The 25943-nt window shown below is 34.4% G+C and overlaps 1 long non-coding RNA gene across 1 annotated transcript in view; it reads right to left on the reverse strand.

Annotated features, from left to right (window-relative positions):
• The window catches only part of LOC125095448 (uncharacterized), a 157363-nt gene extending 139073 nt beyond the window's left edge, over window positions 1–18290 (reverse strand). Inside the window, exon 1 of the long non-coding RNA XR_007125889.1 lies at window positions 16584–18290. This is a non-coding gene — a long non-coding RNA (uncharacterized LOC125095448). The remainder of the gene's footprint in view (window positions 1–16583) is intronic.
• Between the last annotated feature and the right edge of the window lie 7653 nt (window positions 18291–25943).

Consider the following 25943-nt stretch of genomic DNA (forward strand, 5'->3'; position numbering starts at 1 on the left):
AGACCATATGCAAGTCCCTCTGCCCTATGTTTGTTTTACTGCATTCAAGATTCTGGACATCCTTTGTTGTAATTCAACCTTCTAGTTTCTGAAACCTGGTTGCATTAATCAAAACTACCACCACCAGAATCATTCTTTTCCCAAAGTATCCACTCTTTTTTTTTTTTTTAATTTTTACTTTCAGTCAATTTGTTTCTGATTTGTGTCTTTAGCTAGAACTTAAAGGCAAAAACAAAATTATCATACCAGCAGTGTCAATATTTTTGTCAAAATTTGAGAGAACAGAAGCATGGGGGCTTGAGTCTCTGTGATACAAGAGATCGCACGATGGAAAAATTTAGATTCGATCAGCATAGATTAGAGACTGTGCTCCCCCCTAATCACTACTCATCTGGAAAAGGTCTATTCCACTATTAAAATTGACCTTTTGGACTATGTATAAAGAGACTGGATTATAGGCAATAAGAGTTTCCACACTGGAAACATTAAATTTTTAAAACAGATGAAAACATATAATAGAAAAATATTTTTAAGCAGGGCAAGATACACTGACACTAACATATCTTAATGAAAAATTGTTTAACTTGACTTGGAACTCTACTTCATGTCTAAACAGCTGAATTAAGCTCAAGGGTTGTTCCAAATGTAAATATTCAGCCCTAGACATAAAAGACAATAATTAAGCTAAATACTGATTTCCTTTCCAAACTTCAAAAATTATACCAGGTTTCATCTGGTGTTCCTTTCCCTTAATTTACTAAACAATAGAATTAGCATCAGAAGGAGAAAGAAGATAGTTGTGAAGAGCATCCAGCCTTTTGACAGTAATCAAAATAACCAGTTACTTCAGAAAAGAAGACCAAGAGAAAGTGACAATTGATTCCATAAAGAAATAGAGGAGTTGAGAATGTATATTTCATCATCTCTCAACTGGAAAGCTGGAAATATATGAAACTTGCATTTTAAATTAATTGCTTTTTCTTATGTGTACTTATACTATGAGAAGTGAAATGGATCCTTTGAAGTTTTACCCTGGTTTAATTAATGTGCGTATGGTTGCTTGAAGAAATATTTCAAAAGAAAACATAAATGGAAGATAAGGCTGGCATACCCTCCAGTTAATGTTGATTAAAAAAATGAAGCAGGAAACCGTTACTGTTTTCCAATATTGTTAGAAACTTGCCACTCTGTTCTGTTTTGACCTCCATGATGACAAGACATTAGATACTTTGATGCCTCTTTCAGTGACCTTATATTACCAAAGAGTAACATCTCAAAAGAATATGCTTCCTCTCCCATTTCACTCATATCCACTCCCATATGCACATTAACTTCTAAACATCTTCATTTGATTGGAAGTGAGGATTTTATTTTTTATTAAACAAATACTATTAAACCAGTTTTGTGATTCTCACCAATTTTCAGGTAAGAAGAGTAACATAAAGAAGGCGCTTTTTATAACTAGCAAATGGCAGAGGTAGGATTTGAACCTAAGCAATCTGACTCTGGTATCCATACTTTAAATACTCTACTGTTTCAGAAGCCCATATAGACCCCAAGTGCGGGGGTAGTCTAGGTAGCTACTAGTATTATTTTCTAAAAAGACTGTTTTCCCCAATTTTTTTCAATTTCTTTCTTTTTGGGGGAGGAGAGAAGGAGTCATGGGTTTTATATCTGTGTTAGTAATATATACAGTGAAATACTTCAATCATCATACACTCGACTTCTTCTATACCCCTAAATCTTCCTTGACTTATGATAGAGTTATATCCCAGTAATATCATAAATTGAAAATGCATTTAATACACTTAAACCACCAAACATCAAGGCTTAGCCTAGCCTATCTTATTCGTACTCAGAATACTCATGTTAGCCTAAAGTTGGGCAAAATCATTTAACAAAATCATATTTTGTTTTAACTATGATACAATATAATAGGCCACAAATAGGATGGCACAGTCTTTATGTCTCAGTTATTGACTGATTGTTTTGAAGACTTTATTTTTTGTTTTTTTTTTGTTTTGTTTTTTTTTTACTTTTTAAAGTTTTTATTTTAATTGCAACATAGCACAGAGTGTTAAATTAGATTCAGGTACACAATACAGTGAGCAGTTCAACAATTCTGTACATTACTCAGTGCTCATAGTGGTAAGGGTGCTCTTTAATCCCATCATCTATTTCCCTCCTTCTCCCCCACCCAGCTCCACTCTGGTGACCATCAGTTGCTCTGTATAGTTAAGAGTTTGTTTCTTGGTTTGTCTCTCTATCTCTTTTTTTGAGAGAGAAAGAGAGTGAGAAGGGGGAGAAGTAGAAGTGGGGAGGGACAGGTAGACTCCATGCCAATCAAGAAACCTTACACAGTGCTCAATCCCAGGACTTTGAGATCATGACCTGAGCCAAAAACCAAGAGTTGGACACTTAACTGACCGGCCCACCCAGGCATCCCTATTAATTGACTTTTAAATTGTATTATAATCTAAATTTTTAAATCGTTGGTGACAGTCTTCCTTCTTTTGTGGAACCAGATATAGCTACAAGGATTCTAAGTTCCTTCACAAATAGATCCTCAGAAATTGTCAATTTCATTGGCTGATATTACAAAATGAGAATCAGAGTGATTTTTCAGAATATTTAAGCTTCAACCAGATGTTATTCCTTTGCAAAGTAACTGAATCATCAAAAGATAAGAACTCCACACGCAGCTTTTAGAATCTTCTAGTCTTTAAGAATATGAGCAGTGTTGAGAAAGGGAAACTCAGTTTGAGATACAAATATTCATTTTATTAAGATCACTCATTTACAGGTTCAACATGTATTTATTAAGCATTTATTATATGTCAGTTCTGCAACAGGTAGAGAAACGATGCCAGATACATTATCAGGGTAGGTTTCACACAGAACACCATTTAATGCCTTTGTTGAATCCAATTACCTTTTTCAGCAGGCTCATGTGGCAATTAAATGTTCGTTTTTCATAGAAAGTTGCTCAAAGAAATTTTTGTTGGCTTTGATTTATTTTTTTCTTTTAAGTACAGCAAATGATAAAAACAAAACAAAAGAAACCTACTAGCTCAGTTAACCTACCTTAGCCTTTTTTTCTATTTTTCACAGTCTAGCTCATTACTGTTTAATATTCCCAAGTTTATAATCTTCATGGAAATGGAAATACACACAAAGGTGTCCTAAATAAGGGTATGGACATGTGTATTCATTGCAGGAAGGTTGTCAGCTGATAACTACTCTGATTATAGATTGATTTTTATTAATCCGGGGAAAAGGTAGGCATTAACATAGTCTACGGATATCACATGTCCTTTGTTCATCTTCTCTTCGCCTGAATCACTTGCCCAGTAACTAGCACCCATCAAAGGTTGGAGGAACATAGGGTAAAAGACCTATCAATTAATTTGCAATGTTTCCTTTTAAAAGACTATTTGGTTTTATTTTGTAATCAAAACAAGTAATGTAATCGGATGGGATAATCTATATCTAATCCTTTCTAGCTTGAGTTTCATCTAATTTTTAACACATTAAATTAGTCATGCATCAAAATGGAATATTATTTCCTATCAGTAGGCATCAGGGCCTACAGAGAATATAGAATAAATAATTCTGAGAGGGCAAGAGAATAATCTTCCACATATGGTAATTTTCTTACTGGATTTCGATATCACTGTGGCCCATATTGGCCAGAATTGCCTTTTAGTTTCCTGTAGGCTAGCATTTCTTATAAACAAGGAAAAATTTAAAGAAATACCATATACCACCCAATCCTCCCTTCAAAAGAAAACTTATTGATAAATTATTTTCATAACTATGATTATAGCAAAACAGCTACTATAGACAGTAAATTCTGTACATCAGAAACATGTTATAATTGGTTAGAAATTTTGTCCTTCATCATTTCACATAAAGTCTAAACAAAATAAAACATATTTAGCTCATTTAGCTCTTTCTGTTGTGCATCATAATTAAATATAAATTCATGTTCCCTTAACAAAAAAAATGATAATACTGGGAAAAAATGTTTACTTATTAATATGCTGCTTCTTGTCCTATATCAAACTAACAAATGAATAAGTGTTTTCAGAATATGTCAGTTTCAAAATAAATTACTATTAATAAAAAGTAATACTTATTATTGTTTTCTCCAGATCTTTGTATACTCACCAAAAATAACCTGAGATTTAGACTATCCCAGATAGAAATTCCAAAGCATAAAATAATTTCCAGGGATTAACTTTATCTTAGTAAATATATATATGTAGGTAGGTGTAGGTATAAGTATATATATATATATGTATATATATATATATACACACACACATATATATATTTATATTGTATTAATATGTAACACTACACTAATAAATACATGTATTATATTTTACTACTTTTTACCCGTATCTCTGCTAGTCATGCTAGTCTTGCCTAACTAGTGAATTATAATACTTATTTCTGATGACCATATTGCAGCAGCTATATTAAAAGAAAGAGAATTGTAAGAAAACAGAAATAAGGATTGATGAACTAAGTACTATATAATCTTCAAGATAAAATGGCTTTAATATCACAGCAAGAAAACCAGGTATGTGTTAACTGAGGAGTGAAAAAAACTCAGAACTTCTCTTGAGAAGTTCAGTGCATTCTTCATGAGGAAATGGCCATGAAAACATATTTAGACAAAGATACCTAAGTGGAGACACTTTAAAAATATCCTGAAGTAATTTTGTAGTTGTTTCCTTCCTGATCTCTACCTATATCTGATGAACTCAATGTAAATAAACATTTGCTTTTTCCAAAATCAGCTTCTTCCTCTAAGGTAATTCCTTCTGTGTTCTCAAACCCAAGCTGTGAACCTGACCTTCTCCATAGTGAGATCAGAATAACTCCATCCATTTTCACGGGTCAGTAAAGGCCAATTGCTACAAGGTGGCATCCTGAGTTAAAGGGAACAATACTTTGAAGTCACCCAAAGATATATAGCATGGTAGTCTGACAAGCTAGTATTTTTTAAAATGTCCACAATAGTTTGCTTACTTGGGGACCTATGGACATTTTATACATTTAAAAAAAAAAAAGACATTTAAAACGTCAGATAAAATTATGGGGAAAAAAAGCCTTGGAGAAAGTTGGTTTTCTCTTCCTATTAGATGCAAATACATCTAATTAAGCAGAAGCCCAGCAGTGGAATTTTGTCGTGTCCATTACACATTTGAATTGTGAACAGGCCATTTATGAATTCATCCGAGAGGGAAGCTTACTACCAGCTGGTGTCAGAAATGGAATCATTATCAGGCATTGTATAGTTGTCAAAAATAATAACAAGCACCATTGACCTTGGCCAAATTTGAACTAGTTATTTAAAAACAAAAATACTAGAAAGTGACATTACTGTTTTTAGGGGCTATAATGTCTTTAAAATATAACCCCATGAAACCTGTAAAACAAATTGTTTGTGATTTATTTTTAGTGAATTTCTGGATTATAAGGGAATTTTGTAGTGCAGTAAATTCAAATAAAATCAGTTCTCTTAAATACAAAAAAAAAAAAAAAAAGATTTTGGAAAACTGTAGTAAGCTACTTGCCCACCCTGGACCTCTCATAGAGGGTTCCATTATATACAGAAATATCATTTCTTATAATAAAGACAAAAGATTTAGAGTGGAAAAAAAATCCTGTACAAGTCATATATCAGTCTTTACTAGCTAGAGGGTACTATTATTTCACTATTTGAGGTGGAAGAGTATGAGATCTTCTCCTTCTCACAGTTAACGTGTGTATCATGTGATAGGGCTTTACAAACTACATTTTAATATACTACTTCAATGTTATTTATTTTATTTAAAGCAGTTGCTTATTAGTAAGTTTAAATAATACCCAGATGACAACCCTAGACTGTCTATCCGTATAACCAATGTAATAAATACATTAATTAGAACTTGGGGATGCGCTCAATAAAAACTTATAAATAACTCAATAGGTGAATTGGATAATAACATCTGAATAACTAAATCTTATTTTTTTCTACAATAAAAACCTTTCAAATTTTTATTAGTAATGTTTGTATTTTCCTAGTGGAGTAGGTCATCTTAAATTTGAATACAGAGTCATAGGAGCTGTGGACCTATCAGAAATAACATAGAAAATGGTAAGAAAAATCTCTCTAAAAATATCTTTATCCTTATTGTCAAAATATTAGATCTTATTTTGCTTGTATATGAAATTTGAGGTTAAATATGTTCAGAATTGTTTCAAGTTATTCTTTGGCAAAGATAATTTATCTTGTTTTACACCAGAACATTTCAGCAATCTACGAAAACTTAAGAAAAAAGAACTGATAATTGAGTTTTTAAAAATGTATATTTGGGCAACCTATAATTATAGTTACATATGTGTAATAAATAATAAAAACAAAGGAATAGAAGTCAAAAGTTTAAGTATTTTAGAGATATTTCTTTAGTATCTACTTAGAATGAAACATACTAAATCTCATTTTCAGAAAATGTTTCCATGAATAACTCAGTAATATTGAGTCCTTGCTTCCTATGGTTCAAACCTGCATGAGTCTGTTATCACGTAAAACAAGTACTGCTTTTAATGGTTTATTTAAAATGCTCCTATTTTCATATTTCATCTGTTAGTGAGAAAAACTGACTACTACCTTTTTGGTACCAGACGTATATTTTAAGAATTATGAAAAAAAAAAAAAAAACAACAACTGGAAACTGCCTAAAAGTACAGAATGGAGAAATAAATTGTGCCATATTCACATAAATGTATTAAACCACAATAAAAATGAACAACCTACTGATACATGCAAATGGGAAATCACATGGACAAAATGTGGAGTAACATAAGTCAGAGAAAAATGCATACGTGGTGTGGGATTCTATTTATATAAAATTTAAAAAAACTGGCAAATCTAATCTATGGTGAGAGATATCAACGGGGCATGAGATATTCTTCTGGAGTGTTGGAAATGTCTATATCCTGATCTGTGAAAGGATTACATGTATATATGCATATGAGTACATATATATAAACCGTTCATCCAGCTGTAGGCATAAGAATTGTACGTGTTGTATATCTCCATTAAAAATACCTTTTAAGGGCACCTGGGTGGCTCAGTGGGTTAAAACCTCTCCCTTCAGCTCAGGTCATGATCCCAGGGTCCTGGGATCGAGCCCCACATCGGGCTCTCTGCTCAGTGAGGAGCCTGCTTCCCACCACCCCTCTCTGCCTGCCTCTCTGCCTACTTGTGATCTCTGTCTGTCAAATAAATAAATAAATCTTTAAAAAAATTAAAAAAACTTTTAATCTCATAAAGAAAGAAAAATCCAAAGGACTATCTTCAACAGTCTTTTCAGAAAAGATGTTCAGTGAACGTTTTGACAAAACTCATTAAAGGATTAGAGTGCCCTAAAATATATACCATAGACAAAACTGTAAACTAAAAACTTTTAATAATATAGCTTTACAGAAATAATAACTCATGGGGAAGTTTATATTCAATTATATTACTTTTGATTAGCCTTCTCTATACTTAACAACAAAGCTAAATCCTCCTTCATGGTTTCCATGCCACTAAAGTGGTTTTTTTTTATTTTTTTTTTTAATAAGAAAAACATAATAATTGTGAGCTGGGTATAAATGACTTTATAGGCTCAGACATCATTATGTAGAGGAAGGAATACAAAACTAGAAGGAAGAGCTGTATTCAAAGCCAACCCTCTGGGAGCTAGTGTTACTACCATGAGCAAAAATGGCCATTTTTTTCCCAAGACCATGTCCTCCTGCAAAAAAACAAGGGAGTTAAATATCATTCAACAATCGCAGCTCTGGAAGCCAAGGAATCAAATATCTGAGTGTTTGAAAAGTGATTTTGAACCTAATTTTTCAGGGTTCATCAAGATATTTTGAACCACGATAACAGCATTACATGAAACTTGAAATAAGACGAACAATTTGGTAAAAGTATATCACATGCCCGTATGTATCCCCATTTCTTTTAAGTTTTAGTCCTATCAACAGAGGTTAGAAATCTACTGTTTAAAACAGTTACCAACAATTGGTCTATATTTCAAGTTTCTCTCTGCACAGAATGTGACATAGACAAATTATGAGTTTTTTGAAGAAACATGGTTGGTTGTCCAGTGGGAAACACCTACTTCGGAGCAGTGAAGTACTTTGGGAAGGAGTCTGAGTCTTTGCTTCCGTGGGATGCCTTAACAGCGCACTGCTTGGGAGCAGTAGATAGTTCTACTGCTATCGGGAAGCAGGGGCCAGCGGGAAGAACCACAGTGCCTCTTTAAGTCTCGCCCCTCTTGGTTTTAATAACATGCATGTTAACAAAGCAAGCTAGTGGAATTTCTTGACGGAGATATTTCCGCCTCCTGTGTTATTCCACAGGTCTTAATATTTTAAGCCACGGATGTGCCAAAGAGACTCACAGTAGAATATGTGCTGTCGAAGCGAGCACGAGACTCACAGTAGAAATGCAGTTGTTGCCCATACATATCATCAAGTTTTCTTTTTTTCCCTGGAGAAAAGCTGCTGATGACTAAATGCGGTTCAGTGGTCACTGGCTATTGCTTAACTTAGAACAATATTAAAAGTACTTCATATATTAAAAGTACTGGGGTGCGTGGGTGGTTCAGTCAGTTAAGTATCTGCCTTTGGCTCAGGTCATGATCTCAGGGTCCTGGGATCGAGCCCCGTGTCAGGTGTCAGGCTCTCTGTTCAGTGGGGAGTCTGTTTCTCCCTCTACCTCTGTGCGCTCATGCTTGCATGCTCTCTCTCTCCAATTAATAAGTTAAATCTTTAAAAAGTACATTAGAAGTACTCCCTGTATTTTAAAAAAAAAAAAGTGTCTCCTACTACTCTCCACCAAATGGTTGATTTTAATTTTTTGTTGTTGTTGTTTAAAAAAGAACATTTAAGTCAAAAGGTTATAATTAATGTTCCTAAAACTCTCTAGGTCAAGAACATTAAATATGTAGTACAGTGGGTAGCAGCATGGTGTAGAATCTAGAAGCACTACTAACACAGGTTCAAATTCAGACATCAACACTTAGTAGCCCTGAAACTGGGAGAATTCCTTAAGTACTCTGAGTCTCCCATCTGTACAATAGGGATAATATTCCTATTATGGTGGGAATAATATCCCCACCTTTGATGGTTAAAGGATTAAGTGAGATGAGGCACAGCATCTGAATTGTCTCAATGACTGGGTATGTATAATATTTTCAGCAGCAGGGCTCAGTCACTTGAAAAAATGTTGTAGGCAGGATAAAGGATTCCATCAACAGACTAGTAACAAATGAGTCAGTTTTCTAATTACCTCCAAGGTCAAATTTTTGAAATTCTTTTAGTAATACTCTTAGGAAAGCAAACTATTGTTGAAATAGTAATGGGTTGATTATAATAAATCTCTGAGCTTACACAGGGTAAAAGCTCTTTTGTTCCCTGGTCCAGTGTAATCCCTCACCTTCCACTTCCCCTTCCTCCTCCAACCATCAACATGCCTTCCCAAAGAGTTTTAGAAAAACTTGGCTATCCCTAGCTCCAAAGAAAAGAAGTCTATTTCGAGACCAGGAAAACATGGTAAATAACAGGTTTCTACCTGACAGAATAACATTAACAACAGTAGGTTTATCACTATTGAGTATGTAAGCAGCTCCAAGTAAAATGCACCCATTAAAAGAAGTTGATTTCCCAGAAATGTAGGTTGATAGTCATTGCTTGTAACACAATACACAAAAACAGTTTACCAGTATTCCCCATTTTTACCAATGTACTTATATCTTACCCTTGATATTTTCCTTATTGTTAAGCAAAAAAAAATATATAAGATTTCTTACACACACACACACACACACACACTTGCACACCATCACACGAACATGCATACACACATACACATACTTCTTCCAGCTATAGCGGAATAATTTTGCACATCATCAGGGATAATATAATACAAATAGTATAAAGACAGAGAGTACATAAAGTGGGTCTACATACTGAATAATCAATTTTCACAAACCTGCTGTAAGTTTTGGTCTGCTTATAATTTCCAGTCCTTCAGTGGTTCTGCCACCTAAATAGAAATTGTCCCAGGTATTCATAAGTATTAATTTCCTCCACCTAGTAAACCTAGTAATGATGCTTCCAATCCAATTTAAAAACCATTAAAATGTGTGACTTTTAAACCCGTTATAATTTAGCGCATTTCTGTGAAATTTAGTTCGAAGAAAGCAGCTGTGCATTTGCACATCTGTAAATTACTTTTAATTGCACTTTTCTCAAGTGAGAAAGGAGAAGCTTACCCTACAATCCAATTTGTATATCTGACCACACAAATGCTAGTAAACACCTGTGCTTTATGTATAATTTTATTTTGGACAACATAATCTCATCTCACTATTAATCCAGACTTATATGTGATGTAGCTATACCACATTTGAATTTGAGAAGACTTTAAGATGGAAAGTGGAGAGTGTATGATATTTGATCACCTTGTTATTTACTCATCTAAGAGGAGAGAACAAATTTCAGAGGTGGACATGGCTAGTTCTGAAAGCAAAAAATGTGCAATTACTATTACATTCATTCTTAATGACTTGGATATTAAAAATTAAAGAAAATTCCAGATACGAGGTAGCTTGATAATTTACATTTTATCTAAGACCTATTCATTCAATAAATCAGCCCTTTGTCTTAAATCAGGCATTCTGAACTACTGATTAGCAAAGTCAATTACTGCCTTCTAATAACAAATAGCAGTTTCCAAATGAAACTTGTTGGCACAAAAATATGTCAATAGAAAAATGTTATCATTCCATAAATATTCTGAACTGATTATTGCTGTGTTTCATCTGCCAAAATCACAAATCATTGTTTCTACGTTCCTTGTTGATTCATTTCCTGACAATCAAAGATGTATTAGAAATAGCTAAATCACACTTGAGTAGGAATTTTCTGTGTAAGAACCTTTTTGAACATCCCACCCCTCTGTATTTAAAACTGTTAACCAACCCCCACCCCAAAAAAAAGAATCTCTAGAGAGTATCAATGAATGGTGGACTCTAGGAATGGAGAGAAAAGAACATGTGATCAAGTTAGAATCCACCAGAATAAGCAATGGCAACATACATATAATTTTCAAAAATTGCTTCACTCACGGAAAATGCACATCTAAATCATCATGCCTCATGAAAAATGTAGTAGAGAAATTTTGAAAGAAATGCTTTTAAACAGTAATTTGCAGATGACATCTCAAATAGAATTAAAGTTTATCCCTCAAGTTTTATTTCAGGACCATAGCTTCTATCATTTAATTATTTTGGACCCACAATATATATTGATATATACTCCTTTGAGCACAAAACAATTTACAAACTCACACATCGAATATGCACGTTGTACAGTTTTGAGCAACTCAACCTTTCACACGCAACTGTCTGCATTCTTCAGGAAAGTGCCCAGGTTTAGGGAAGAACGAAAAACTAATTATGCTTGCTAAGGCTGACTTGCTTGGTTATTACACTGATTTGGTCATCTGATTGAGCTGACCTCCTCAAATGGTGATTAAAAAAAAAAAAAAATCACCCACGGAACACAGCCTCTGCTAAAGAAACCCCAACCACACACCTTCCCCTGAACAATAAGAACAAATGAGTTCTGCTGCAACCCCTGTCTCTCAAAAATGTCTGAGAAGGGTGACATGTAGCTCTGAAAGAAGACTAGGGGATTTAAAATGGGAAATGACCGCATGGACCTTAGAGCATACAGACGGGGCCACGAGCATCCCTCTGCTGTCTCTTTCTCAGCTGTTCCTAGGTGAAGAGTCAATGAAGTTTGCTCTTGGGGCCCCCTGTTTCCAGTTTGTTGTTTATGTGTGAATAAAAGTTGTGATTAATTGCTATAAAAAATACGTCATGTCATTAATCTCAATCTTATTTTCTATTTTAGTTTTTTAATTGAGGTCCACAGAAAGCCCGGTGTATTCCTCACGTTTCGATGAACATTCAAAAATACAATCACTCCTTTCAAAATCTCCGCAAATAGTGACGTAGTTGCTAATCACAGGAGGGAATTTTTTTTTTTTTTTTAAATATTTCAAGCATTCCCTCCCCCCACACAAAGTTGACCTCTTCTGTTACTGGGAGAAATAGAAAGTTAAGGCACTACTAGTCTCATGGAATTTTTGAAGAGAACTATTATGCAGCATTTCAATAACAGCGAAGAGGAGGCAATTATACAATTAGTCAATATTAATAGTTTTTGAAGCAAATGATGGAATTCCAGGCTTTCTATCAATCAGTAATTATGTAAAGTCAATAACAATCAAGTATTTAGAATCACCACCCAAACATGTAAATGACCACTAACTTAAGCTGAATATTCAGTGCTTTAAGTGATCCTAATCATCAGATCTGATGTGATCGTCTGCTATGCTAGATCGAACACAGACTAAGTTTCACAAGAAAATCAAACTTTTTGGTTATTGAGAGCAATACAGAATAAGAATAAACTTAGAGCTTCCTACTACACTTTCTAGCCTAATGCTCACCAGACAGATACCTCAGGAGATAGGCAGACATTAAGATTGACAAACCTGAACACATAAGCAAGAGAAAATTCATTTTTTTCCAAATAAATTTTGAGCACCAAAAAAAAGATCCCTTTGCTGATCTTGACTTTGAGAGAAGAATAGACAGACAGGCATAAATCATCATTGTTCAAATATATAACTGTCAAGTTGCTGGTAAAATAAGCCCTATCATGTTTAAAAACTGTATCACATAGCAATATTTACTTTATGATAATTTAAAAATTAAACCAATATTAAGTGAAAAAATTTAACAAGTGTAAACCAACCATTCTTCTATATGAAAAGGACTTCAACTCAGAGAACGTTATTTATGCACTATTAACTACATTTAAATCAAAGCACAACGTTTAAAAACTACTTGGTTACCTAATTCATAGTTACATGTTGGGCATTTGGAAATATGATAGTTAAAATACTGCACTTAATTCTAGGGAGAAAGTCTTACAAATACATTACAAATTATAATTAATTTTTTAATGTTCAAGATGTATTGCATTAACGAAATGACAAAATATTCCTATCGGCCGTTTACATGAAAAGTATCTCCTTTTATTTTGCACATACTTTCTCCAAAACAACAAAGGTTGGTGTCTCACGTGCTTCACGTATTTACTTTTGTTATTGCAAATCCAAGATCATCTCACATATACTAATCTTTTATGGCAGAGGTCAGTGAAGTTGTGCCAAAATTCAATAATGATGTTCTATCTAGTATAGCAATACATTTATCTCATTGCTGGAATTTAGACCATGTAGAACAAAGCATTTCATTTAAATGATGAAACACTCATCAAGAATGCCCTCTTGCAAACACTTCTCACATTTTAAAAATTGTGGGTAAAATACTGCTGTTGCAAAGCCTTCTTTTCAATACAAAAGTAAAGTTAACACTTAACCCAGTATCTCTTTTACTTAACGGGACAAGAAGCATTTTATGTGCCTGTTGCATAATTGAAACAAACAAAAAACTCTGTCACACTTAAAACAGTAAAGGCCCGTAATCTAAATTGACAAATACAAATGAATTCCACTTTTTCTGAAGAGTGAAGAAGTTTCTACTTGTAATGCGGAATAGGTTTTAATATTCCCAAAAGGATGGAAAAAAGTGACAAGTGAAACAAATCATTCAAGCTGTTCTTCACAGATTAAACAAAAATATTACATTATTTTTATTTTTTAAAGTAATTTGGATTCTGAATATTGTTTTTAAAATGTCAGTTCACCAAAGAAAATGTAATCAGTATTTTGTATTTATGGTCCCAAGTAAAATTAGCTAATAATTCTGCCAAAAAGCCTACACCATTGAAATACTCAATTACAATTCATAGCTATAGCAAAAGAAAGTAAATTCCTTAGCCTTTTTCATAAAGAGTATGACAAATTCTTCTCAGTACTCACTTTTTCTACTTCAACTCAAAAATATTTTTTGGTTAATTATGTACAATTAAATTTTTTTCTGAACTCACAAACTAACATATCTTTGTACTCTAACTTTTATTCTGTATTTTATGGCATTTACTTTGCCATCACCTCTAATTAACTGAGGGAAAAAAAAAAAGAAAAGAACCTAAAATTTTCAGTAGAAAAATTATTGGTATATTTTAGAGGACTACCTGCTATTTTCAGGTAAGTAAAATTGATTTAAAATAATAGAAAATGCAAACAGAAAATAATGTTATATGTATGAGGGCTAAGATTACAATAAAAATAGAATTCAAAAGTAATATTTAAGCCAGAATTATGCTGAATAAGACAAGCGGTCTTATTGTTCTTGCACCTGTTTGATAATAATGATAACATCTTCTTGTTTTTACCTAAATTTTGAAATGTTATGTATTATTTCCTTTTTAAAAATATCAGAGGTTGCACTAAATGAGAATTCCACTGTGAACTCACATAGAAGTATAGAACTTATACAGGTATATTTCTATAAATAGCAGATATGTATTACCTTTTCCCAATTTATATCCTCTATATATTTTAATGTTGACTGATATGATTTCAAACACTCCTTGCCTCAAAGCAACTGGTAGTAAGGTATATACAGGATCTTAATTCAACCCACAACAATACATTTTTTTATATAAACACAAATTATATATAAACCTAAATAGATCTGAAGGAAATCAAGATGCACTTCCTCATGCTTTAAAATTTACTTACAGTTAATTTTCACTTTTTTCTATGACCCAAATTCGCAACATTTTACATTGTGTAATAATAAGGGGATGACAAATATAGTGACAAATATATAAAAAACATACCCATTAAGACAGCTTTAAATCATATTTCTTTAAAGGGGGCATAAATCTTCTTCTCATTAATATTTTAAAGAGAAATATGATTATTTTAAAGTAAAAAAAGTTTCACTCTAGATTACTTTAGACTAACATATGAAGAAAAATAATATTTAGGACAGTGATAACAGGATTTCTTAAAAAGAAACAAAGCAACAGAAATCCTTCCGAATTTTCTACTTTTAAATACTCTGCAATGTATCTATTTTAATATTTAAAGGTATTGCTGAAAATGGCTACATAAAATCTGAAGTTGTTAATATCTGATTACTGTAGTATTTCATCGCAACTTAAGAATTTAACTCTTAAAATACTGGAGTATAAAACAACGTATCGGCTTCCATGACCAAATCCAGTACAGTAAAATCAAAATCAACAACTCCAAAAATTGAGTGTAAGGTGCTTTTCAGCTTCAGAATTTCTTTTATGAAAAATCGTTTTTAGTGCCAAAAAACAATTGAATACAATTATCTAAAGTTATCCAGTCATGTATACATACCAAACATTTCTTTACAACTTCTGCTAGAAACACTATCAAGGTGTTAATAAATTTTTAAAATTATAAGAAATGTTGACATTTTTTAGAATCCTAAACACCATAGCATTTGAAATAGAATACCTAGTTAAAAGATGTTAAGCTTAATTGTGCATACAACGAAACTTCTAGAAAACTTCCTTACTGTGCACTGAGTATTACTTACAGAGATTAACAGTTTTAAGAATTCATCTGTTATTTATCCTGAAGTGTTTTGAATAACCCTTTCGTACTGTATACATCTCAATGAGATGACCACCCCTACCCTAGTCTGCTGATAAAAACAACAACAACAACAAAAAATCGGTAAATTTTCTTTCAGGTTGTTCTTGTCCTAACCTATTTTAGGTGGCCACAGCAGGAATTCATAATGATAAAAAGAAACAATATCAGGAAATTTTTTTTACGTGCTTGTTTCATTTTTACTGTATAAAGTCATTTTCACATGCCTACACAACTGGTTGTGGCAGCTTTCAGACATGATTTTCAATCAAAAAAAAAAAAAAAGAAGAAGAAGAAAGAAAGAAAGAAAGAAAGAAAAAAAAATTGCTCCAGGTTCTTTACAGAAAGCTTGCCGCTGGGAAGTTGATTTTGGCCAAGTGCCAAAATCATGTGCAAAGGGGCCTCATTAGGGATTCATGGCAGCCTTCAACGCTAACAAAAAATGTGACCCAACAGGCTAAATCAGCGACTAAAATTAAAAAGTAAGAGACAAAGACAACTTACTTAATATTCCTTCCAAAGCAACATTAAACTTTTTTTGGTAATTAAACCCTTGTTAGTCTAATGCAGCGTTCCTCTGTCCTCAAATGATTGTACAATTACTCTTTAAAACTTGTCAATTTCCCTTCTAAATACACTTTCTTTCTGTGACAGTTTACAAAGATTTTGCTATATAGTAAAACTCTATATCCACTCTAATCAGTTCAATAGCAGACAACAAAATCGTAAAAACGCAGAGCCCAGTATTCCCTGACGATTTAAACAAACAAACAGAAAATAAACAGACAATAGGCAGTACCTTTTAAACTTCTACCAAAGTGAACGTGCGCCGTCCAAAGTCACGTCGGTGGTGAGGAATCCTCCTCACTGCCCAACTTTTCCCCCCAAAAGTAGATTTGATATGTAGCCTTACCTAGATGTCTTCTGGCTTTTCTGCAGATCAAAAAGTTTCCTGCCTAAGCACACAGATACTCTTTCACAAACCATAAAGGCCCTTTTAGGAATCCAGCACTGTAACAGGCTGCTTTCCACACCACGTTGAGAGCCCAGTGCGTCAGCTCTCAAGATAAAATACATTGCTAATACACAATTAGTGGGAGAGGTTGTCTATTGGAGAATTTATCTTAACGAAAGAAGGAAAAGGTTGTTTTTTTTTCTTTTTTTTTCCTTTTTTTTTTTTTTTTTTTTTTTGGAAAAAGCAAAGAGGGTGCGGTCAGATGTTAGCGTTTGCCTGAGAAAAGGGCCCTACACTGCACTAGTACCTAAATACTAGCAGAAGCCGCCTGGGAAGAGAGCCAATGGAAGGACTTTGTTTGACCCAGCTGCCAATCTCCCCTGAAACCGTGCGCCAGACTAAACACTCACACTATTTTAACTCAAATCAGGCTACAGCAGCTGTTTGCTTTCCGGCTCTGAGCTCTGCACCCACCATGGCCTCTGCAGTTCACCCCGCGCGCTCTGCTAGCTGCCTGGCTGAAATCTGTTCCGGGTTGGGATTTGTCACCGGAGAGCGAATTTTAACCTTATTCCTCGTGGTAACTATGGACTGTGTTGTTCAGCATTGGGCTCTGGTGATTCGGGATAATTTTAGGATCTTTTAAAAGAAGAGGCTATTTCTTTCATACCATAGAGGAGAATTGAGACTTGAAGGATTCATCCATTTCTTTGGAATTCTAACTTAAACTCTTCTGATACATTCAAATTAACACTAAAATCACCCTTGCATTTAACAATAACAAGGCCCCTACCAGTCATATCTAAGAACAAAGATGGTACCTATTCACACCCTAATCCGAACTTCTTCAGGCCCGGCAAGATATCACGTTGACATCACAGGACTGGAGAGACTCACATCATACCAAGAGTTAGTACCGACTGCTTTGTGCTCTGGAAAGTTCCTCCAGAAGCAACACCGAGGCATACAAGTCATTTGTTTTCCTTACATGAAAAAGTACCAAGTGGCCCAATTCACCTTTCCTAAATTTCTAAGCTCATCTAGCTATTAGGCCGAACGTAAAAATTATATCCTGCATTGTAAAACATTAAAATTTGTCCCCTGGTAGTCAAAAGTGGAAAGGAAAGAGAAGTTAGCCAGGGAAGTACAATTTAAGTAGTCATCAAAGTTATCTGAAATAACGGGAAGAAGATATGATACCAAAGACCTATTGCACACGAGACAGAAGCCAAGCATTGATTATGTGGAGAAAATAAATCAGTAAGTCATTCAATGTGTGCAAGAGAGAGAAGTCAAGAGGAGTCTGATAACATGGGCGTCACCAAGTTATCCTTACTTGTGATCAAATTCCTAACTAGGGACCATAGTGGTAAGAGAAGATGACATCTTTTCATTTAGGGATTTTAGTTTTGCCCTTGCTTTGGGGTGGAAAGATGTCTCTTCGTTTAGGGCAAATAGCCAGTAAGACTTCTTTTATTTTTAACTTACAAAATTTGGTTCACTGCGTAGTCAGAAGATGAGCAAAAAAGAAAGGTTTTTCAAATACTGTGAAAGTATGTCCAGGAATGTTTGCAAAAAGTTGTTTCTTCTGTTTACTTTGTTTCTATTCTTGCCCCCAAATGACATGTCTGTTTTCTTATCTTAGAAACTAGAGCTCTAAATTAACAAAAATTGTAATTTTATAATAAAATGTTATTTCCTCTGATGGGAAGTGGTGAATATGGCTTTGGAGAGGTTGAACTGTTAGGTTTTATAGGTGCACATAAACTGAAAGACCCAATTCATTAAGAATGCATGTCAAGATAATACTGTATAACAGGTGGATTACTATCCTTATTCTGACAATAATACATGTATAAACCCAAAAGATTCCCACTGGATCTTGCTTTCCACATAGCAGAGTATAGTTTGATGCTCAAAATTCTTACAGAATTAGATAAAAGACTGGAAATGGTTTCTTTTGCATCTTTTTTCATTCAAGTCAAGAAAATATTCAACACGTTTCTCTGAATGGTCTATTACAATCTACCAAGTATGTATCGACTTCTTCCTGCTCTGGAAGTTTCCTCCAGAAACAACGCCGAGCACAGCTATAAAATGGGGATGTGTAGTAGCTTTTGTTTATCTCAGTAATTGCTTCTCTTATACTGCATTCCGCATTTAGGTCTTCTCCTTAGATGCCTGTGCACAAAGTGTTGAGTTCACATTATGAGTGTTACAGGCTGAATTGTGTTCTCCTTCCCACATTTCATATGTTGAGGTCCTCACTGCCAGGACCTCAGAATGTGACTGTATTTGGAGATAGGAACTTGAAAGAGAGAATTTTGTTAAATGAAGTCATTAGGGTGGGCCCTGATCCAATATGACTAGTGAGTGTCCGTATAAGAAGAGATTAGGACACTGATACACACAGAGGAAAGATCGTGTGAAGACACAGGAAGAAATCTATCCACAGCCAAGAAGAGGGGTTCATAGGATACCAAACCTATAGGCTCTTGATCTCGGACTTCTAGCTGTCTGGATGGGTTTGTGAAAAAATAAGAAGACATCTGGTTTGTGATATTTGTTATGGCAGCCAGAGGAAACTGATACAATGTCTAAGTAGAAAGGAGAGAAAAATTATCTTATTGTTGGAATACAATTTGTATCTATATTTAGGTGTTTGATTTCATCATCCAAGAGATGAAGTGTATATTATTCCTATCTTCCAGGAAAGATAAAAATTATATGTATACTGAAGTTTTAGATAAAACCATACATGATGTTAAGAATGAAGGAAAATAAAACACAATTACCTGTCTTTTGTGGTACTTCTAATTTTGTATTTTGAACAGGAATGTTGTGCTTAAGTCATTGTCTGGTACATAGTAAAACAGTATGTGCACAATTAATATGCACAGACCTTACAAAGAATTGCGGAATTCTTTGTAATTTCATAATTAAATGCTAGGTGCCTAGCCTTTCCTTTAGGACAATAAAAATGGTGTATAAACTTTTGATTTTGCAGACAATTTTGAGCCAGGAGCAATTATAATCCAGCACTGACAGTATATAAAAATTTTATATCAAGAGTTGGAAACATAAAAGGTTAGTCTTTGTAAGGGAAGAGTTCAAATAACTTTTTTTTTTAAAGATTTTATTTATTTATTTGACAGGCAGAGATCACAAGCAAGCAGAGAGACAGGCAGAGAGAGAGGAGGGGAAGCAGGCTCCCTGTTAAGTGGAGAGCCTGATGCAGGGTTCGATCTCAGGACACTGAGATCATGACCTGAGCCAAAGGCAGAGACCTGAGCCACACAGGCGGCCCTCAAATAACTTTTATAAAGGGAAGAGACCCTAAATGAAGAAGAAAGAGAAATGTGGATGACTTGCGAGAAAGCCTGGAGAAAGGTAAATGAAATGAGACTGAAGGTAATCAAAGATAAAACAAGTCAAGGGTTTATCAGAACATCCCCAAGGGAAACCATATTTGCCCAGATAATTAAGGGATGGACACTCCCCTTACATGAAGGTGGAAGCAACGAGATTACAATGAGAAATGGATTGGTGTGGGAATGCTTTTGCCATTGTGGTAGGCAGAATTTTGAGATGTCCCCCAGGATTCCCACTCCTTGGTGTACACTTATATCATGCTTCCACAGAGGCTGGGCAGAGTCTGTGACTATAATGTGAATATGATGAGATGGTTGCTCTTGGTTAGGTTACCAATCTCTACACAAGTCAGTGAGATCTCCACGTAAAGTTTGTAGAGGGAGAAAGAAGAAGCCAATAGTAAGCTAACACACTTGACCAAGAAAGGGAAGGCAAAGGTGATTGGAGTTACCACTGTGATGAGATACTGTTTTACCTCTTCATAATTACCACTGACACATGGATGCAACCATTCATTCATCTTTTGACTCATCCTCTCAAAAATTCTACTTAATGCCTACTTTGGGTAGGGCACTGGTGCTAAGTGTTGTGTATGATAAAAACCAGCCCAGATGTCATGTTTTGAATGGTCTAATAAGCAAACCAAAAGGCAAACAGCCAATTTTAAAGAGAATGGCACTGTGTTTGCTGAGCACTTCAGAATGCTGGAGTGGTAATGTCCAGTGGTTTTGTGAATGTGATAGAATGTTACAAAAATATTGATAATTATCACATATTCAAGTATGTAAAATAAAGGAGTTACTGTGAAAGACAATATCATGAAAAATGATATATTTTTTGTCCCCCTACAGCATCATGATGTCATTGCCTAAAAGTGCCTCTATATGTCACTGTCTATGTGAAATTATGACTGTTAGTTTCTCTTATCTTTTTTGGTAAACATTTTTTTTTATTATTTCCCATGCTAGTTGAGACCAGAAGGACCATGTACCTTTTTAAATGCTAACATTTAAAAATAAAATCCAAGATATAATTGTCCACAAAATCCATTATTATTCCAAAGTAAATTCCAAACTACACTATACTGGCTTCCTTTTTAAGCAAGATATACTACTTTAATAAGTAGTATATTAAATTAATATTATAGTATATTGATATTAATTAATTAATATTAATAAGACAGTACTTTGAACACCCGTTTCCTAATGAGATTACCCATAAAACGCCAAGAAACAATTTCAAATAAACATCAAATGTAAATTGAATGTGATCATAGAAAGCTCAATTTGTTATAAGGATAATCATCTTAAATGACCATATAAATAATTTCCATGAAGACCACTAGCAAATATTTAAAATAAAATACAATATACAATTCTTAAAATAGAATGTTAGGGGAAAAAAACCTTCTTACCTAGGGTAGCAAATGGAGGTGCACACAGACACATAGTACAGATACAAACGAAGAGACGTGGTGCAGTTAACAAATGTGGAAAGCTGATAACCCATTCTTATTAATCTGATTAAATTTCAAAATGACTTCACATTTCCACTGTAAGTTTTTTTTTTTAATCATTTGTTTCTTCATTACATCCTCTAGATATGTAAATCTGGTTTTGAGTGAATCTCTGTAGGCATGTCTTTATTTTATCAAGTATATTTTATAGTTTCAGGAGGTTTAAGAACAATGTAAATATATACAAGGAGACATAGATAACATGACTAGCCTTATATCTAGAATAAATTAAATTAATAAATAATCTTTTCCCAAAGAATTCGCCAGACCCAAATAATTTCACCAGTGATTTCTACCAAACACTTAAGGAAGAAATGATATCAGTTCTCCACAATTTCTCCCAAAAGATAAAATTAGAGGAATGCTACTCAGCCCATTCAACAAGGCCAGCATTACTATAATGCCAAAACTAAATTAAAAGCAAAAATTACAAACCTGTATTTCTCACGAACATAGAAACAAAAAGCCTCCATAAAATATTAACAGGCCAAATTTGGCAATGTATGGAAAGAATTACACACTTTGACCAAGTAGTCTTTATTCCATGCATGCAAGGCTGGTTTAACATTTGTAGAATCAATCAGCGTAATTCACCACATCAAAAGACTAAGTAAGGAAAGTCATATGACCATATTAATTGACACAGAAGACACAGCATTTGACAAAATTCAACACTTACATGGTAAAAATCCTTACCAAACTAGGAATAGAGGAGAACTTCCCCTGACTGATGAAGAACATTTATAAAGCCTATAGAGAACATACTAGATGCTTTCTCCCTAAGATTAGAAACAAGGCAAAGGTCTTCTCTGTCATCACTCTTCTGCAACATTATATAAGAAGTCATAGCTAGTGCCATAAAACAAGGAATGGAGGGCACCTGGGTGGCTGGCTCAGTGGGTTAAAGCCTCTGTTTTTGGCTCAAGTCATGATCCCAGGGTCCTGGGATCAAGTCCCACATGGGGCTCTCTGCCTCAGCAGGGAGCTTGCTTCCTCCTTCTCTCTCTCTGCCTGTCTTTCTGCCTACTTGTGATCTCTGTCTATCAAATAAATAAATAAAATCTTTAAAAAAAAAGACAAGAAATGGAAACAAAAGTGTAAACATTGGAAAAGAATAAATAAAATTGTCTTTATTCATAGACATTAGAATTGTCTATATAGAAACATCCCAAAGAATTTAAAAAAGAAAAAAAAACCCTCAAGCAGCTATAGCAAGTTTTCAGAATACACTGTTAATAAGCAAAAGCTAATTGCTAGTCAGAAGATGTATAAGTTCTTTTTTTTTAAAAGCTTTTATTTATTTATTTGACAGAGAGAGAGAGAGTTCACAAGTAGGCAGAGAAGCAGACAGAGAAAGAGAGGGGGAAGCAGGCTCCCTGCTGAGCAGAGAGCCCAATGCGAGGCTCAATCCCAGGACCCTGAGACCATGACCTGAGCTGAAAGCAGAGGCTTTAACCCACTGAGCCACCCAGGCGCCCCTGAAGATGTATAAGTTCTGAGGATTTAATGCACAGCATTGTGCTCATAGTTAAGAGTATTGTACTATACATGTAAAAATTGCTAAGAGAGTAGATCTCAAATGTTCTCACCACAAAAAAGAAATAATTATGTGATGTGATGGAGGTATTAGCTAACACTACCATGATAATCATATTGTAATATACAAGTGTATCAAATCAATATCTTGTTCACCTTAAATTTATAATGTTATGTATCAGTTATATCTCAATAAAACGGGTTAAGAATACATTAATTTCTTTAAAAGCCAACTGTTTTCCTCTTCACCAGCAATACAAAATTAAAATTTGAAAATTTAAAAATACCGTTTATAATAATACCCCAAATGAAATTCTTTGGTATAAATATACCAAAATATGTACAATACATATATATGGAAAACCACAGTTGATAGAAAAAATAGATATAAATACATGTACATTTATGCTCTGTTAGGTAGGAGGGCCCAGGATGAAGGGGTTCCAGTGTAAATGGACACATCTATCACCCAGATCTTGGTTTCTAAGACCATTCTCCAATAACAAACAAACCTAGCATTCCAATGGAGAAATGCCTGATTCCAGGACTTGGCAGTAAATATCCAAAATGGGCCCAGAACATCTTACAGTGCCCACAAGTAGGTAAGTGCCAAAAAATAAAAAGATAAATAGTGATGAAGACATATCAAAGGGATATAAGGGGCACCTGAAAGAGGTCCCAATGATTAAAATCTGAATAACTTGGATTATAACCCAAAGCACAAAATGAATATTCATGAGGTACATACTGATATAAACTAATAACTTGGAAAGAGTAGACAGATATCTCATGCATAAGAATTCCAAATAATTAATTAATCTTTCTTTCTTTCTTCCTTTTTTTTTCTTTCTTTTAGAGTTTATTTATTTTAAAGAGGGAAAGAGAGAGGGAGAGAGAGCACAAACAGGAAGAGCAGGAGAGGGAGATCCCAGGACCCTAAGATCATGACTTGAGCTGAAGGCAGATGTTTAACTGACTGAGCCCCCAGGTACCCCTCTAGCTATCATTCTTAAGGAGGTAGAGCATAACTGCCTACTCTTTAACTGTAAGTTGAACATAGTGACTTCCTTCCAAAGAGCACAATATTAAAAAAGAGAGAAAAAAAGGTAAATTTATAGTTGATAAAACTGACAAACACTTCCACAAGCCCACTGATCAAGGTACATTTGCAATGATAAGTTATTTTGATAGTGCTCAATTTTGATATTAGGTAATGGGTATTGCAATTTACCTTTGTGGTCTTCCTACCAAAAAAGCACTACACCAGTAAAAGCATAAAAAAAAAAATCACCTTAATTTCAACTGAGAGATGTTTTATGGAATAATTGGCCAGTAAACCTCAAAATTGTCAAGGTCATTAGAATAAGGGGTCTAGGAAACTGTCCTAACCAAGAACAGCCCAAAGAGAAATGACTATTAATATAATGTGGTACCCTGGATGGCATTCTGAAACAACCATCAAAAAAGAAGGCATTAGGAAAAAACCTAAAGAAACCTAAATAAAGCATGGACTTTAGTTTGTAATAATGTACCCAATTGTGTTTGACTGATTATGACAAATATATCAAACTAATGTCATGAGAAACTGGGTGTGTGGTATACCAGAAATCTTTGAACCATCCTTGTAATAATTCTATAAATACAAAATTATTCTAAAATTAAAAGTTTCTTAAAATGTACACTAGAAAATTATTATTTTTTAAGATTTTATTTATTTATTTGACAGAGAGAGATCACAAGCAGGCAGAGAGGCAGGCAGAGAGACAGGAGGAAGCAGGCTCCCTGCTGAGCAGAGAGCCCGATGCGGGACTCGATCCCAGGACTCCGAGATCATGACCCGAGCCGAAGGCAGCGGCCTAACCCACTGAGCCACCCAGGCGCCCCTAGAAAATTATTTTAAATTAAAATAATAATTAGGGCGCCTGGGTGGCTCAGTGGGTTAAGCCGCTGCCTTCGGCTCAGGTCATGATCTCAGGGTCCTGGGATCGAGTCCCGCATCGGGCTCTCTGCTCAGCAGGGAGCCTGCTTCCCTTCCTCTCTCTCTGCCTGCCTGTCTGCCTACTTGTGATTTCTGTCTGTCAAATAAATAAATAAAATCTTAAAAAAAATAAAATAAAATTAAAAAATAAAAATAAAATAATAATTAAACATTTCAGGGATATGTTATGCAATATTTTCTGAAGTGTGGAAGTAATGCCCAGAAAGCAATTCCTGAGAAATATTTATTAAAGGAAAAAAACTACTCCTTCATTTCCATGATACTCTTTCCCCTAGTTTTTTTTCCTTCTCATATATCTGATTTTGTTTTCAATCCTTTAAATGTAGGTGTTACTTAAAAACAAAAACAAAAACAAACAAAAATGTATGTGTTAGTCAAGATTCCCTCCTTAGATTTTTTTTTTCCTTTTCTTACTCTACTAGGAAATCTAACGGACCTTTACAAATAGGTTGATAACTTCTAAATCTTCAGTACGGACACCTCTATAGTGCTCCAGATTGCATTTTCTTTTCTTTCTTTTTTTTTTTTTTTTTTTAAGATTTATTTGTTTTAGAGAGAGAGCGTGTACACATGAGTGGGAGTGGAGGAGAGGCAAAAGGACAGAATCTTCAAACAGACTCCCCAGTGAGAGTGGAGCCCCATGAGTGGCTGGATCCCACAACCCATGAGATCATGACCTGAGTCAAAACCAAGAGTCGGATGCTTAACCAACTGAGGCTCCCAGGGGCTCCCTCCAGATTCCAATTTTATAAATGCCCACAGGCACTTCATCTCCATTTCTAAAATCAGATTTATTCTTCTGCTTCTAACCTGCTTCTCCTCTAAGAGCCAACCATTCTTGCAGGCCACGTAATTGGAGTCAGAAGAGAGCTCATGAGATCTCAAGGGCTTCCAA

Source organism: Lutra lutra, chromosome 1 (assembly GCF_902655055.1).
Source record: "Lutra lutra chromosome 1, mLutLut1.2, whole genome shotgun sequence".
Lineage (NCBI taxonomy): Eukaryota > Metazoa > Chordata > Mammalia > Carnivora > Mustelidae > Lutra > Lutra lutra.